This window comes from Gekko japonicus, unplaced genomic scaffold (assembly GCF_001447785.1).
Source record: "Gekko japonicus isolate JY-2015 unplaced genomic scaffold, Gekko_japonicus_V1.1 scaffold2101, whole genome shotgun sequence".
Taxonomy (NCBI): Eukaryota; Metazoa; Chordata; class Lepidosauria; order Squamata; family Gekkonidae; genus Gekko; species Gekko japonicus.
Genome location: NW_015161466.1, coordinates 1 through 7,135, shown reverse-complemented (window position 1 = coordinate 7,135; position 7,135 = coordinate 1). Strand labels below are relative to the sequence as shown.

At 50.2% G+C, this 7,135-nt stretch overlaps 1 long non-coding RNA gene across 1 annotated transcript; it reads right to left on the bottom strand.

Annotated features, from left to right (window-relative positions):
• Positions 1-4,856: 4,856 nt before the first annotated feature.
• Positions 4,857-6,691, bottom strand: LOC107125668. Its single transcript, XR_001483045.1, has 2 exons — positions 6,616-6,691; positions 4,857-6,065 (listed from the first exon to the last, which is right to left on the bottom strand). It is a non-coding gene; the product is annotated as an uncharacterized LOC107125668 (long non-coding RNA).
• Positions 6,692-7,135: the final 444 nt, after the last annotated feature.

Here is a 7,135-nt window from a genome sequence, read left to right as displayed (position 1 = left end):
GTAGCCGGGCGTCGCTTCCCTGGCGTGAGCGGCGGTAGCACCAGAGAACCGGAAGCCACTCCACCGGAAGGGCCGGATGCACTGGGGGCTAGAAACTTGGCGGGGAAAGAGGCTGCAGCCTGGGCAGGTCCTCCTTTGAGGCTTCCCGCAGGAGGCGAAGAGGGGTGCGGAGTTCTCGCTCCTCTGCTCGTTATGGTCTCCTTTTCCCTTTTGTTCTCCAGGTGCAGAAACTCCCCGCAAGCAGAAAGCTAGCAGCGTAGGGAAAAAAGAGAGAGATTAAAAACTGCATAATTTGACCGCTTGGCTATCGAAGCTGCTTTTTCTAATTGCAAGGAGCCCTTTGCACACAGGGAGACCCCCCACCTGCAAGCCAGACCCCCCAAAGTCCCCTTTGCCTCCTCCAAGGGAGTGTGACCAGTCACGTCCTGCTCCCCCCCCCACAATGCAAAAATAAAGAACCTAAGGAATCTATAGGTAAAGAAGGGGGAGATGCAAGAGGGACGTTCTGTGACATTTCCGATCCACCATCGACACTACCCGCAGCGACACCGCGCATAGCCCGAAAGTGTGTATCGCAGGTCAATCTACTCCATTTTTTACCTCTTTAGTAAGAAAACTGGTGCTCTTCATAAATAGCCCGTGCGGAAACTAGGACCATCTCTTAGTCGTTCCTTTCAGCGTGTTGTTGGCGGCCCGGCTGCAAAAGAGAGGCCGCATCGGATGACTCCGCTCCGGCCTCTCTCTCCACTCTAATTCTGTGACGACGCGGAAGGGAGGCAGAATGCCCGCAGTGACTTTCCCACTTACATCGGAAGTGATAAGTCCCTGAACTCTTTTTAACCTCTTTGGCTCACAAACCCGGTGCTCCTTTGTAAACGTTCCGTGCAGAAACTCATGCTGCCTCTTCGATCGTTCCGTTCAACTCTTTGTTGGCAGTCCAGGTGGAAAGGGTGACTATTGATCTTCCTCCACTCTCCCATGTCGAGGCGACGAAGAACGAATAGCGGCTACAGAAAGCCCTGAGCAACGCCCAGACCGAGACCGGAAGTGTATATTGCCGGTCCCGTTACACTTTTTGTTCTACCTCTTTGGCTCAGAAACCCAGGAAAGGAGAGGCTGCCATCTGGTGGTCACATTGGAAAAAGTGAACGGCTAAGCTAAGAAATGGATAGATGCTGCCATCTGGTGGCCAACCGAAGAAACGACATGGTTAAGACTGTGCAGATGCTGACATCTGAAGCAGTAGAACGAAGTAATCAAATCCAAACAAATGGTGACCATATAAATTTAGCCTGTTATTCCTGTTTGGTCTTTGCATCTGTGAAAACATCTTCATTATGTTGCATGCTAAATGGCTGTTCATCATCTGCCTGTATGTATGCTGTTTAACGTCCACTGCATATGCACAACAGCTAAAGGAGAATTTGTTTTTAGAAGAAGAGATTGGATTTATACCCTGCCCTTCACTACCCAAAGGAGTCTCAGAGCAGCTTACAAACTGTTTTCCCTTCCCCTCCCCACAAGAGACACCCTTTGAGGTAGGTGGGGCTGAGAGAGCTCTAACAGAAACGGCTTTTTTTTCAAGAACAGCTCTTATCAGAAACACGGCTTGCCCAAGGTCATCCAGCCAGGTGCAAGTGGAGGAGTGGGGGAACCAACCAGGTTCTCCCAGATTAGAGTCCGCGCACTTAACCACTACACCAAACTGGCCTGGACTTTTATTTTGCATCTTTAAAATAAGCACCTGGTATTGAAAAGTGGTGCAGCCGGCAAAGGAGGGCTATTGTGCCATCTTGGATTGGTTTTAATTTATAATCTATTGTTTTACTGTTGATAATGTTAATAATATGCCAGTTGTATTTTTAAGTGTTTGTAAGGTTGTAAATCGCCCAGAGCCTGCTTGCAGGGTGGGTGAGTCACAAATCCAATCAAATAGATAATAAGACACAAAAATTGAGTCCTGTAGTAGTAGAAAAGAGTAAGAGTCCGGTAGCTCTGAAGAAGTGAGCAGTGACTCACGAAAGCTCCTCCCCTGCCACAAATGTTAGTCTTTAAGGGGCTACCGGACTCTTGCTCCTTTCTACTGCTACCAACACACCAGCATGGTGACCCATCTTAACTGAGTCATGTATTGGCTTTCAACTATATTATTAAATGGGCCCTGCTGGTCTCATCCTGGGACTATTCTTCTGTTGCCTCCCCTGTCTCAAAAAAGAAAAGAAAAAAGCCAACGATGCGTTCTTCCGGCTTGTATCTCCATCCAACTGGCCACTCTTCCCAAAGAGTTCCCTGGTGCTCCAAAGAGGAAGGGAATAGCTCCAGAACCCGGGGACCACTTTCCCAAGGATTCCCGACTTCTGTCCCCACCGCAGCCACCAATCCCAATGTCCTGCTAAGACTGGGGGCTGGGCACTCCCCCAAGGGTGCAGTGGCATGCAGTTCTAATCACTGGAAACATGAAAGGGGCTGTCATCCAAAGAAACATCCCAAATCCCAACTACATTACAGGGTTTCCCCATCTTAACTGAGTCATGTATTGGCTTTCAACTATATTATTAAATGGGCCCTGCTGGTCTCATCCTGGGACTATTCTTCTGTTGCCTCCCATCTCAAAAAAGAAAAGAAAAAAGGCAACGATGCGTTCTTCCAGCTTGCATCTCCATCCAACTGGCCACTCTTCCCAAAGAGTTCCCTGGTGCTCCGAAGAAAAAAGGAATAGCTCCAGAACCCGGGGACCACTTTCCCAAGGATTCCCGACTTCTGTTCCCACCGCAGCCACCAATCCCAATGTCCTGCTAAGACTGGGGGCTGGGCACTCCCTCAAGGGAAAGGGCTCGGGGTGCAGTGGCATGCAGTTCTAATCACTGGGAACACGACAGGGGCTGTCATCCAAAGAAACATCCCCCCAAATCACAACTCATTACAGGGTCCAAGAGGAGATTGGATTTATACTCCGCCCTTCACTACCTGAAGGAGTCTCAGAGCGGCTCACAATCTCCTTTCCCTTCCCCTCCCCACCACAGACACCCTGTGAGGCAGGTGGGGCTGAGAGAGCTCTTTCCAGGACTGCCCTTGAGAGAACAGCTCTGAGAGAACTTGTGACTGACCCAAGGTCACACCAGCAGCTGCATGTGGAGGAGTGGGCAATCAAACCCGGTGCTCCCAGTTTAGAGTCCGCGCTCCTCATCACTACAGCACACTGCAGACTAAAAGGAAGACTGTGACAAAGGTTCGTCATGGGGATCATATAGTGGAAATCTTGCCTCAAGAGTTCGGTGACAAACCCAGACTTAAATACAAGAGACAAGACAATTCAGGTTGCCGCCACCACCACTACCTTTTGTGGCAGAGCCCGTTTCTTGCAACGTGCCACAGAAGTGGTGGGGCTGAGAGAGCTCTTTCAATAACTGCCCTTGAGAGAACAGCTCTGAGAGAACTTGTGACTGACCCAAGGTCACACCAGCAGCCGCATGTGGAGGAGTGGGGAATCAAACCCAGTTCTCCCAGATTAGAGTCTGTGCTCCTAACCACTACAGCAAACTGCAGACTGAAAGGAAGACTGCAACAAAGGTTCGTCATGGGGATCATATAGTGGAAATCTTGCCTCAAGAGTTCGGTGACAAACCCAGACTTAAATACAAGAGACATTTACTGACAACAGAGGTATTGCTCCATAGGCTCTGGCTGTCTCCCAATGGAGAATTCAGGTTCCACCACCCTTGGCGGCAGAGCCCGTTTCTTGCAATGTGCCACTGAAGTGCTCTCTCTTGCTCTGGCCAGGATGGCAGAGCTCGCCCCTAGCAGGTGTGGAGTCTCTTACTGGAAACCTTTCCCCACCTCCGGGACCCCCTACACCTCAGGAGAGAAAGGATGGCGCTGGACCTCTTTCCCCGTGGCACTATTTACTACGGGCAAGACATAAAAGGGTTGGAACACTTTCCCTGTGAAAAAAGGTTAAAGCGCTTGAGGCTCTTTCGCTTGGAGAAACGGCGGCTGAGGGGTGACATGATCGAGGTTTATCAGATTATGCATGGGATAGAGGAGGTTGAGAAAGAGGTACTTTTCTCCCTTTCTCACAAGACAAGAACTCGTGGGCACTCCATGAAATTGCTGAGCGGTCGGGTTAGAACAGATAAAAGGAAGTACTTCTTCACCCAAAGAGTGATCAACACATGGAATTCACTGCCACAGGAGGGGGTGGTGGCTACAAGCACAGACGGCTCCAAGAGGGCTTAGATAAACATGGAGCAGAGGTCCATCAGTGGCTATTAGCCCCACAAGGTATAGATATTGATCTGGGGCAAGGGATGCACTGTATCTTTGGTGCTTGGGGGGGGGGGCAACAGTGGGAGGGCTTCTAGTGTCCTGGCCCCACTGCTGGACCACCTGAGGGCACCTGGTATTTTTGGCCACTGTGTGACACAGAGTGTTGGACTGGATGGGCCATTGGCCTGATCCAACATTGGCTTCTCTCGTGTTCTCATATCTGGGGCAAGAGATGCTTTGTGTTCTTGGTGCTTGGGGGGGGGGGCGCAACAGTGGGAGGGCTTCTAGTGCCCTGGCCCACTGCTGGACCTCCTGAGGGCACCTGGTATTTTTGGCCATTGTGTGACAGAGTGTTGGATGGGATGGGCCATTGGCCTGATCCAACATGGGCTTCTCTTATGTTCTTATGACCATGCCCTTCTGGTACCCCTAGTCCCCAAAGTAGGTAGGGTCCAAAACCCTGCCACCCCATACCCATCCTTTTAGAGGATCTGAAAGGACCGAGCGGGTGCCCCTTCGCCCTTTGAAGGACGTACCAAGCACCCCGTACAAAGTTGATTCTGTGGACAAAACCTTCACACTGCTTCAACTGAGCTCAGCAATTTAATATACATCTGTATATATATTACATTTTAGGTCTATTGACATGGAACAAGAGACGATTCATCTACACCCGGCTGTCCATACAGAACGAGTTTCTGAGAGACGCCACGTCTGGTCGGCAAAGAAGGCGGCCTAGTTGAAATCGCAGAGAAACCTTTCAAGGAAGCGGTCCAGGTGTCCCCAAAGAGGACTGTGGCCATTTGGTTAGTGGGTTCCAGCTGTTTCCAAGGAGGAGGACAATTCACACCATTCCTTGCACGGAAGCAGCGAAAGAGTTTACTCCACACTGATCCGTTTCCTGGCACCTCCTGCTTAAGGAGCAGCTCCACCCTTCGCTAGAAGCCCGGTTCGCTCTCTCTTCTGCCGTATCCGGGAGGGAGTTGGTGCTTTTATGCTCCCAGAAGATCTGCACAGCCCCAACCAAAGAAACTTGTATTTTTGGGGTGTTTCCCGGAGAAGCGAATGAACGTCTGCATGCTCAGGAAGTTGTCTTGTGTTCTTTCAAGGAGTCTCAGGATCCAGCCACACAGCCACTGAGAGTTAATTCCCCCAACGTCCTCAGAGGTGCAGAAACAGAGAACACACACACACACACACACACACAAAGTTATACAGCTGAGGATTGTACCACAAGGTACCACATCAGAAGGGTTTATTTTCCCCAAGCCTCACAGGTGTTGGGTTTTCTTGCAAAGAAAGAAAAGAAAGCTCAGAGCTGCGTCCTGTGAAAAGATAAATCCTGTCATGCTGGTTACTCCAAATTCCATCCCATAACAAAAAAAACCAGTTGCTCCCCCCACCCCGTCCAGAATTCATCCATGCTTTTCAAAGCGGGGACGGGACGTGAAGTATCGCCACGCCTGACATCCCGGGGACGAAAGAATAGTTGGGTTTTTAACACCTTCAAAATGGCATTTAGAACATTTCCGACAACCAGAAAGTGCCTCGAGTTGTGTTTGTTTGTTTTTCCTTTTCAAACAAAATTATTTCCTAAACATGAATGATTCTAAAACGGAACACACCGACTGAACTCCCGTAAACTAAATTAATCTGTATTTTTTTTTTCACAAGCAGCAGAAGAATCGGGGACGAGAGTTCAGTCTTTGGGGACCCGGAAGGCATCTTTCTCTTTCCGGATCGCTCCCATCGTCCGGATGGGGTCCCTCTCCCGGGCGTGCTGTTGAACGGTTGTCTCTCTGGAAGGAGGGGAAGGGGAAAGAGAGACAGGTGATGTGGGGGCCATTGAAATTCAAGTCACGAAGCCAGTGCTCCCTCTAAGCTGTGGAGTCTTGTGAGCAAAAATTCCACTTTGTGAGCTACCGGCATTAAAGATGTGAGCGAGCCTTTTGGCTGCTGCATAAGTTAGTTTGCTCTGGAGCCCTCTCTTCCTGAGCGGAGACAAAAAATGCGTGAGCCGGAGGCTAAGAAACTGTGAGCTAGCTCACACTAAATCAGCTTAGAGGGAACACTGCATGAAGCCCTTTGCATTCTGAGGGCTTTCAATAATCACGTATCGGGAGATGACTGAGAGAAGATTTGAATGAGGGTCTCTCTGGGTCTCGTCCGACAACCGAACTGCTAGGCCAGGCCGGCTGGAAAGGGTCCGGGGCCCTCGGTGGGTATCCCTAACCCCTGCGCTCTTTCGGCCAACCGATCGACACTAAGGCACCCCAAAAGCACGAGTCCCTCGTCCGACTCTCCCCCTCATCCTCCGGGGCTCCCCGTTATTAGGAAGGCGACCGTTACCTCACTCTCATGAACGGGTTGTAGGTGAACTCCTCCCCGATAGTTGATGGGATGGTTGGCTCACCGCTGTCGTACTTGGCCTGAGGGAAGAAGAAGAGTTGGCCCGAAGGAGTCTCAGAGCGACCTACAGCCTCCTTCCCTTCCTCCCCATAACAGGCACCTTGGGTGGAGAAACCCGTCCCCCGGCCCATTCTGAATTTTTTAAAGTGTTCCCGTTTTCCCCCTCTTCTGTTTGGAAGGGCCATTACCTGCCATAGTTATGTAAATGCAAACAATGGTGGAAACAACCGCGATGTAGTATTATGAAAATAGATTTAAGACTGCCGTTTTTTGCAGTGAGTGGCGCTTCTTCAACACGAGCACGGAAAGAATCTGTTTCATCGGCGTGGGAAGAGTGCTTGCGTGTTAATTCAGAGATTAGAATTGTTGGCGTGTAAATGAATGTGATTGACGCAGCACGCCGTGAAAAAGCTGTCAGGTGAAACGGGGGATATATGCAAATTCCATTGTGTGTATGCGT